Genomic DNA, 10,691 nt, shown 5'->3' on the forward strand with positions numbered 1-10,691 from the left:
ACTGTATGAAGTTTAATCGATGCTCTTTCCTCTCTAAAGCTAGCATTACACTTGTCAATTTCTTCATGAATTATTAATTCATGAAGTTACTTCATGAAGAAATTGTATAATGTAATACACCAACTTTGATGTCCAATAAATTCACGAAGAACTTCGTGAATTTCTTCACGAAATTAAAACATGTTCTATTTTTCGCCAATTTTACCGTGAAGTTCAGTGCTACCAACCAACAAATTTTTGTTTATATCAGAGAGAGTAACGTTATGACTATATATTTATGTTTACATTTTTTTTAATCTGTGTTCGTAGACATCCAGCACTTCCAGCAGCAAAGAGCAGAGACGCAGCAGCAGTTCTTCTTCTCCTTGTTACCCAGTTATGATGATTAAAATGTTGGAAATGAAATAAATGATTACAAAACATTTTACAACTGTAACCTATTTTTTTGATTGGGATGGCACCACTGCTCCAATGAAAAACTTCACCAATTTATTCACAGATGTAAAAACCAAACACTGTCGTGAAGAAATTGACGACAATAAATTCGTGAATTAATTCATGAATAAATTGACAAGTGTAATGCTAGCTTTTAAGAACAAAACAAAACGCATGAAATGAGACGGGGAAGAGTTACGAATGCGTTGTTTATGTTTTGATTCATTGGTTGAATAATATGGTTGTATATTAAAGCCGATATGTGGATTGTTTCTTCTACCATTCCACCAATGTCGTGTTTCACAAGTGATGGTTACAGTTAATCAATGCATAAAATATTACAATGGTAAACCCTAATAAAATCAATGGTACTTGACATTCTATCATCGTTTGTGACATTGAGCATAAGTTAAACATTATGCTCCAGTTCCTATCTTATATAGAAATGCATATACCCTAGCTATAAATATAATTAGTGTATTATTGACGTCACAATCGTTCACCAAATTTTGTGCACCATAAAAGGATTGTTACTGGGCTTCAATGGCGTGTGGCACCCTCTTGTTAAAACCACAATTCATGAATTGTAACAGTTTTATTATTATATCAACATTTTGTTCGTATTTCCATTTCAATCACCCTGTTTATAACTTTTCTATTCTGTGGTAGTCACCTTTTGTAACCTTCACATTCGTTTATTTCCGTACCTGCCCGTTTTAATGTTTTATATTTCTATTATTGGTCTAAAAGCCAATTTCCGCTTTAGATAACCTATGTAATTTGATACCGTAACCATATATGGTATTGTAAGCTTCGATTGACCGCGTTATTGGTTGGAGCAAAACTTCGTTGTTTCATTGGGGCCGGAAATGGAAAAATTCAGCGTGTTTTACTTGCTAACCCGAAGAGAACGGTCGTGCGGTTCATCCTGATTTAAGTGCTAATTTAGTTCCTGTTCATTTGTTTTCAACAATTTGGCGAAAGCATTTTTAAAAACAAGTGAACCATCATTGTACCTGCCATTTCTTTTTGGGCATGGTAACCATTTAATCCGAAAGGAGTTCTTCTAAAGGAACGTAAGCATAATTGTAAGTTCTCTGTGTGTTCGAATCCACACTACCGTTATTTCTATTTTAGGGGACCATTCTGACAACGATCGTAGGATAACTTCCATTCACTTTCGTACGTTCACGAAGCTCTTTTATTTTCCGTTGACTCTCTCCATGTAGAGGTTCGCATTTATTCTTGTGTAAAAACGTACCACCCATTAGTTTATTATTTTAGAGTTCACGTATTGGGGTCAAGAACTACGATCCGACTGTTTACCTGTGAAACGAAACTATAGACCACATTGTGTTGCGGATAAGGGGGCATAGGAAAGTAAATCGACTAAGTACTGGAGTGCAGTGTGTACGATCTAGCATCAAACCATTGAAATAACTTAATGGCCGAGTCGTACATATCTTGAAGCCGCTACCTTACTTCCGACACTTTGTGTAACATTTAGAGCAGCATTTGTCATTCAACGTGCAACCATATACCAGGACCTGTGGAAAAGAAGACCTAAATATTGATCGTACGGTGATGTAGCATTGTTAAACCTTTTTGTAACTTTGTGTGTTTGCATTTGACCCACCTCGGTGGTGATCAATTGCTAATTGGCCTGCATAGAGCCAAGATTATTACTGTTAATTGGTAAGCTTGACATTTTTGGGGTACAATATTTTAGCTAGTCAAAAGATTACTCTCGTTATGGAGTGATAACAATTTATGTAAGGTACGAACGAGCTCGTAAGAACCGAATAATTTCATTGCCCACTCAAGCTATAAATTAAGGTATCTATTTTCAATTTAATTCATTATTTTGCCACTGTAACGATATTTGTGTGTTAACTCCAGAGATTCTGGTGTATTTTATTCAACATTTTATGGGAAATTTTAGGTAAACCCCTTCTTTTGTTAACTTTGGGAGGATTCATATTTTGAGTTGCTGCTTACCTTAAATAAGATTATGAATTCCCAGTGGCGAATCTAAGTTGTGCAATTTTGAATTTATTTCATGGTGCAGTGCACCGAATAAAACTTTTTATTTGTGGGTCATTAATTGCCTATTTTAAATTAAAGCTACCTTTCCTAGTTCCGGTAGTGTAAGCGAAACTTATATTGGAATTAGGTGGCGCCCAGGAAATTTACAAGAAGCCACAAAAGTAAGTAGTGAAGATTTATTTGGAATCGATGATATATGATGAGCCATTACCAAATGTATTAATTCTGTCACCCACTGCCCTGTGTATTTGTCTTGCTCTCTCCGCTGTTTACTATTTGGGTCAACAGAGCTAGCTGGCCGGTCAGCGGCGTGTGTTTTTTAGTAAAGCACATGGTATTTTGTAGCGCCTAGCCTTTTGCAGCTTGCGCGTTATAGAATGTCCAAATATTTGAACACGAGTCATAAATAAACAGTTATAATACCCATGTAGCGCATTTAAACAGTATATAAAATTAACAAAACTCTTTCGTTACTGACCGAGTGACTGACTGACAACGCAAACACATTCAAAACTACTGCGCGTAGAAAGCTGCAAGTTTGCATGTAGGTTCCCATATCCCGAAATTCCTACGAAAACGGGAAACTGCAAAAGATGGAGACTTGACATTTAGAACGTAGGTGTCTTTTAAGACCTTTTAAGGGGTACACTCCAACAGCACTTCCCGAAATTCTCACGGTAACGGTGAAAAACCGAATTAAAGCAGAGGGTAATTTTTATGCGCGTACGAGGTCGCGAACAAAGCTATTTATTGATAAATATTAGAAACATAAGAGGGCCAAGATTTGAACCCGTCGTGGATGTCCCATAAAGGCCATAATCTAATGGTTACTTTGAGCAAACGCTAAAGCAAATTAGCGACAATCCCATTCACCTAACGAAATTTTATTAGTTAACACACGCATAACAGACTCCACTAATTATAAGCCTAAACCAATCAAGTTATTAGAAATGCACCCCAAGCTTGCAAACCCTATGTTAAGCTGGGCGAACTACCTAACAATTTGCAGATACACAAACTTATCACGCAAGGGGGACACGTTAACGAAAACGTTAGTGTATCTTCATTACATCTAGTAATTATTGTCAAGGAACTAATAAAAACTTTGTATGTTATGAATAACTTTTAGGGAAAAAAACACGCCGCATAGTTGTAATTTAGTTTGTGTTAATGTATTCTATATGGCGAAGGTAGAAATTTAATGCACCCACTAAAGCGAAATATCACATCTAAATGCATTCGCTAATGATAGTGGAACAAGGAGCTTTTTGACCCCCCTATTTTGCAGCCATGCAAAATGCATTTTCTCACGTAAACATTTAATTCATACCAGTTATCAGATGCATGCGAACTTGTCTTTCGTGAACAGTTTACAAGTAGGTATCCAAATACACTTACCTACCTATGGGTTGTCGCAGACCCCTCACTCGACCGGATGTGATGTATTGATAAAGGTACCCACTGCAAAATTAGGTAACGAACAAAAATTCAGCACGATGCAATCAAACGAAATGCATTCAATTTGCGAAAAAAAAGCAACCCCTGTATTTTACCCTTATTTATACAGATAGGGTTGCAATGATTCACAATTTCCAAGAATTGTAATGAATCACTACATTAATTCTTAACGACTGCATTTTTTAGAACGCTCAATCATTTGCAGCTGTTGCACCATTAATGAAATTATGAGGGATGATTGACATTCAAACTGAACGTTGCGTATTTGAAACGAACTGAATAATATAAAATAGGAATTGCTTCATGAAAATGAATGTGTGTATGGGTACGTTTCGAGAAAAAAAGGCGTCAGTTGAATATTTCCAAATTTATTTTACTTCTATTTTACGACGTTGTTAAGGGTCCTCTAGGAGGATGTAGTCGTGAAAAAAATATGAGTGCCTCTATCTTATAAAACTTGAGCAATTTCGTTGTACTTTTTATCCCCGATTCTTATTACTAACTTAAGACAGCACACCTTTTGCAATGTATAATTAACTTGTAGTTACGTTAAGGCAACAATATATATGCAAATACAGTGTTATTTGTTCTTTTATAAGTTTGTACATTGATGTTTTAGTAAATGTTAACAAGGTAACTACCTACACACTACGACTCTAAAATAAATTACCTTTGTTGTAAAGGAGACTAGAAATTTTCTTCATGCATCAATTTTTATGTATGCAACTATAACACGATTTCAGTGTAAAAAAATTATTGCTTTTTTATCGTGACAACTTTTCACCTCATTAGAGGTCATTAGTCTTTTTTGTCTCGTGTCTTGCCTTACAGGTATGAATCTTGCACTGATTGCCATCACTGCATAATTCAGTTTTCCCCTTTCTACTTTTTAGCGCATTTCCACAAAAAAAAAATGCGCTATTGTGGCCACTTTGTCCGTCCGTCCGTCCGCTCGTTTTGCGACGCTACTAGTTCTTTATCTTAAGAGCTATTGTTCTACTTTTTTCGCTATTTGGTTCGTTATGGTGTCGAGTCTTTTACACTTTTGTCGTTTATTAACGATTCTAGAGATCGTTTATAATTTTGCATTGCTATCTGTCGCCTGCCGGTTGGTCTATCCGTCTGTTCCTTTGTCTGTCTGTCCATCTATCTGTCCGTGTGAACGATAACTTTGTTTAGAAATGTTCGATCGCTTTTACATCTCCGTTAGTTATGAACTGAATTGCATGAAATTCAATATGGGCATAGCTTTAGCCATATAATACGCAATGCCAAAAGTTGAATCGAATCGATTCAAAATTCACAGTGCCCTTTTCGCATCTCGACCATTTATAAACCGAATTGCAAACTTTTTTACTTATAAAAGTATTTGAATGAAATTTGATACATAGGCACTTGGAATAAAGGAAAATCAAACGCCAATTTCAAAATTTGGTTTTGCGCATGCGCAGTGCCAACTTTTTTGTTTATGGAAGAATTTAAACGAAATTTGATACATAGTCCAGTCATTTAAGCTCAAATTCACTCGGAATTCGAGATACCAAGCTGTAAGTCTGTAAATATTTGTATATTGACACCCTGAAAGTTGTCTCAAAACCTACATATGGTAGGGTGTGCGCAACTATTAAATTTCAGGGTTAAAGTTCACAAAAATCGGTTTTTTTCGCTTTTTTTGTAAATATCTCATTTCCTATGGGTCTTTTGCTATTTGTGTTCATTATCAATATTGTAGAATACAAAATTCTCTACAAGTTTTGTTTGAAAAAATTTTTTATACGGTGAACCGTTTTCGAGATAGAGGGCGGAGAGCGCGCGGTCACAGGATTACTTCAGGTTAAACGGTGCCTCCGGTCGAAAACGGGCCAGTTTGAATCGTATCTTGGTGACTAGCGGACGTACAATTTCAAGAACTATGGCTGATTTTTGTTTTCTATGTAATAAGTCAGAGTCGGGAGGTGAATCACTTATTGAAGTAGTGCGCGGTATGAAATCTCTACGAACTGCAAGTGTCGAACGAAACGACGGAAAAATTGATTATTTAAAATCAGTGTTTACATCAGTAAAAACTGTATCCAAGCAGCAAAACGGAAACAAGAAGAAGGAGAAACAGAAACTATAACTTCTCCTTTAGTACTCCGTAAAAAACGAGGTGAAGTGTTTGATTTTAAGAATCAATGTTTATTTTGTGGAGAAGTTGCTGATGAGGCTGCAGAGAAAAAGAAAAGAGAAAAATACAGGCGGAAGATAAAAAATGTGAGTACTCTTGAGTTCAAAGATACTGTTATTAAAAAAGCAGAAGAACGTGGGGATGATTTCGGAGAATTGGTGAAAAGTCGTATAATTTTACAGTATGATTTGGTCGCTGCAGAAGCGAAGTACCATGCTGACTGCTTCACAAACTTTTCAAATAAATTTTCATCATCATCATACCCCGAGAAAACTCGTCAAGATAATCAAGTTACAAAAGCTATGTTAGAGATTTTCAATTACATCGAAAATAATAATGATTCTCAATTCACACTAAAAGAGCTTAAAGATGTCTTGACATGGTATGTGCCAGATGATAAAACTATCATTACAAGACTACAGCAGAAGTACTTAACTGATATCGTAATTACGAAGAAAGTTGGAGCTTTCACAATCATTTCATTCCGTGATGCACAAGCTAATATTCTATCAAAAGCTTGGTACGAAAGTAAAAATATAGATCCTGAAGCAGAAAGGCTAAGAATTGTAGAAGCTGCAGCAGCAATTATTAGAGAAGATATCCGAACATCTATAGTTGAAACTAGATCTTATCCACCTCCTAGTAAAATGCTGGATAATGTTAATCAAGAAATCCCAAAAACTTTATTACATTTCTTAGAAGAAGTCATCGTCAAAAACAGGAAAGGACAAATTGATCATTTAAAAACAAAATGTACTTCAATAAGCCATGCAATTATGGCTGCCATACGGGAACGTTCTTTTTCATCACAGTTACTTTTGAGCCTTTCTGTATTTCTTCACAGAAGATATGGATCAAAAAGGCTATTGGATATTCTATCTAGTTTGGGATTTGCAGCTTCTTATAGTAATACAGTACAGTATGAAGTTTCAGCAGTTTATCACCCACAGCCTCGTATTTTATCATCAGAGTCAGATGCACTTGTACAATATTATACAATATGCAGTTCGTAGAGATTTCATACCGCGCACGACTTCAATAAGTGATTCACCTCCCGACTCTGACTTATTACATAGAAAACAAAAATCAGCCATAGTTCTTGAAATTGTACGTCCGCTAGTCACCAAGATACGATTCAAACTGGCCCGTTTTCGACCGGACGCACCGTTTAACCTGAAGTAATCCTGTGACCGCGCGCTCTCCGCCCTCTATCTCGAAAACGGTTCACCGTATAAAAAATTTTTTCAAACAAAACTTGTAGAGAATTTTATATTCTACAATATTGATAATAAACACAAATAGCAAAAAACCCATAGGAAATGAGATATTTACAAAAAAAGCGAAAAAAACCGATTTTTGTGACCTTTAACCCTGAAATTTAATAGTTGCGCACACCCTACCGTATGTAGGTTTTGAGACAACTTTCAGGGTGTCAATATACAAATATTTACAGACTTACAGCTTGGTATCTCGAATTCCGAGATTCTTCCCTAATTTGAGCTTAAATGACTGGACTAACATAGGCACTTGGGATAAAGGAAAATCAAACGCCAGTTTCAAAATTTGGTTTTGCGCATGCGCAGTGCCAACTTTTTATTTATGGAAGAATTTAAGCGAAATTTGATACATAGGCACATGGAATAAAGGGAAATCAAACGCCAATTTCAAAATTTGGTTTTACGCATGCGCAGTGCCAACTTTTTTTATTTATGGAAGAATTTAAATGAAATGTGATACATAGGCACTTGTAATAAAGGAAAATCTAGCGCCAGTTTCAAAATTTTATTTTGCGCATGCGCAGTGCCAACTTTTTTTATCTATGGAAGCATTTAAGTGAAATTTGATATTTAGGCGCTAGGAACAAAGGAAAATCTTACATTAGTTTCAAAATTTAGGTTTGCGCATGCGCAGTTCCAACTTTCTTATTTAGAAAAGCATTGAAATGAAATTCTTCTCATAAACTGAACTTGAAGTAGCACGTCAAAAATGGATTGCCCATGTGCAACTGTATCTTTCATATTTGCGGCCGGATTTTATGATTTTAACAAAAGTTGCATCTTACAAATGGGAAATGAATGCAAGTGGAAATGCGCTTTATGTAAATCGTTTACGATTACTTTTTAACTTGTTTTAAAATAAACTTCTGTTCCATTTAACATTTGGTTATAGGCTGACTTCAGCTCTTTGTCCTTTCATTTCACCCGCACAGTCACAGTGACTATATTATTGATATACATTGGTGTAATTAGTAAATAGTGTAGTTAGGAGATCTGCCATGTTTCATCCAAATGCACTGTATTGGTAAAAATGAACCTGCAAATCAAGACACAACCCTGGTGGAAAGAATTGTAGCAGTCGTATTGTAACCATTGCAAAATCGATCAATTCGGTTAAACTGAGTGATAAATTTGGAAAAACATGGCAACGTATCAACGTCTGAATATGATAAACAGCGACCTTTTCCCTATCTAAACTCAAAATAAAAATCAACATGTTTGACAAAATTACAATATCCATGATTTACACCTTCATTTATTGTTTCTCTTGTTCTGAGCTCTCAACAGGCTTTCGCCCGTGCAGAAGGTTTTAAGTTGTTCTATACTACTCCGGTATTTATCTTACGAATTAGGAAAACTGCAAGAAAACCTAATTCGGAGTAGTCTGAGCTAAGGAAATTTCCATCTTTGCCACAGATGAGAAATTCTTACCTCAGCCCACGTTCGAACACCCGACCTCCGGCTATGTAGCCCAACGTCCTACCACTGAACCACATAATGGGTCATTGTCACCATCATAAACTGACTCATTTTCATAAGAATCATCGAATACCGAAGATGGATCAACTTCTACCCCCACTGAATCTGACGCCTCAATTGTGTCATTCGTTGGTCATCGAGTGAACTATGTCCCTGATGTCCCCCAGTTTTGTCGTAGTCTGGGACGCCCTTTTGTAGCATCGTCATAACGTTCAAGAATACTAGTAATAGATTCATGGTTCCATTTCTTCCAATTAACTTTTGAAACGTGGACCATAAGATTCCATAGTTCGGAAAGGGTTTTTGAAATTACTGTCGACGCGCAACGATTCTTTAAATAACAAGCGGTGTTACGAGCTTCTGCCCACAAAAACTTGCTTACATTTTTGTCAAACAATAAACATTTGGCCTTCTCAACTAGTGTACGATTGATTCACTCAGCAACTCGATTTTGAGGAGGAGTGTGGCTGTTTGTTTTCTAATGAATAATCGCAGCATTCAAAAGATGCCTGGAAATCTGCTGTAATATTCGCCGATCTTAATACTTAAATTGTTGTAGGCTGTTGATTTTCCAATAAAGTTTTGAGTTGTTTGAATTTTTCCAAAGTCTATGCCATACTTCACTATTAGCTAAGAAAACTGAACTATTTGAAACATTCAGCTTGTAAACATTTATTGTCAAGCTGGCGGTTGCTACTAAAATGCCTTTAGAACTGTACACTTTACATCCATCGGAATCAAAGCACACCTGGTTGCCATTACTGATCAGTTGTGAAAAAGATAATAGGTTTGTAGTCCCGCACATTTTTAACCAAAATACAGTGCTGAGCACTACAGTCACAACTCACTGTCTTAATATGAACATTTCCAAGCACAGTCCACGAGAAGCGTTCATTGGTAAATATCTTAACAATATAACGACTATGGATTCCAAAATGTTTTTTTTGGAGGTGTTGGATCATACAGCATTTTACAAAATCTATGTCAATCATTTTGATTATTATGATTGATAATAGGGTTGACTTGAAATTTGGAAAATATGGACTTGTTACACTTTGAAAAGAAGCTCCTCCACAAATAGTCATACAGCTCTTGCAGATTCGTCCATATTTCTTTAGCCATTTTTGTTTCAACAACAGAGAAGACTATTATTAAAATCGACTTCGCCTTTGCTTTTGTATTCAGAGCGGTATCCTATTAACTAACGTCGATTCATTTACTTAACCCTTCAAGTACAAACACATTCTCAACTGCAAACGACCACTCATCATAGTTTTCCCAACCAAGAGGTTCTGGCGCGTTTGACAAGTAGGTAGTTGACAACCTTTTCTTTTGCCACACGCGTTAACTCACTAGACACCAAATACTGCTTTCAACAAAACCCGAATTTAGAAAAACGTTATACTTGTAAGTACAGAATCTTTATTAATTTATTGAACGCTTTTGCTTTTCTTCTTTGTAAATTTAGAAATGCATAATTTGTCATTTTTTAAGCCTAGGTTGCGCAATATGACATCTCTCTCTATCTTCTCTATCGCTCCCTTTAAATGGGGTAATTAATTGATGAATGATAAAAATCAAAGTGTAATTTCAAAGGAAATTGTTAAATTAATTCAATTAAATCAGCGAATCTGCAGAAATAAATAATTCGTCACTTTTAAATGGTATCTTAGTGCAATACGGCATCTTTCTCTCGTACCTTAGCTTTCGAACGCATTGCTTTTGCTTTATTCGCACTCATCTCAAACATTGCACCATAAAACAAGGTAACTAGGGAAATTTCAAAACAATGATCTTGCTCCAACGTCCAAAACCATGACCTTGTAACG

At 35.9% G+C, this 10,691-nt stretch overlaps 1 long non-coding RNA gene across 2 annotated transcripts; it reads left to right on the forward strand.

The window, feature by feature from the left end:
• The first annotated feature begins 1,144 nt into the window (after positions 1 to 1,144).
• Positions 1,145 to 2,254, forward strand: LOC116172615. Of its 2 annotated transcripts, XR_004145711.1 has the most exons (3): positions 1,148 to 1,523; positions 1,573 to 1,666; positions 1,720 to 2,254. It is a non-coding gene; the product is annotated as an uncharacterized LOC116172615 (long non-coding RNA). The 2 variants fall into 2 exon arrangements; XR_004145710.1 differs by having other exon boundaries at positions 1,145 to 1,666.
• Positions 2,255 to 10,691: the final 8,437 nt, after the last annotated feature.

Source organism: Photinus pyralis, unplaced genomic scaffold (assembly GCF_008802855.1).
Source record: "Photinus pyralis isolate 1611_PpyrPB1 unplaced genomic scaffold, Ppyr1.3 Ppyr1.4_LG5, whole genome shotgun sequence".
Taxonomy (NCBI): domain Eukaryota; kingdom Metazoa; phylum Arthropoda; class Insecta; order Coleoptera; family Lampyridae; genus Photinus; species Photinus pyralis.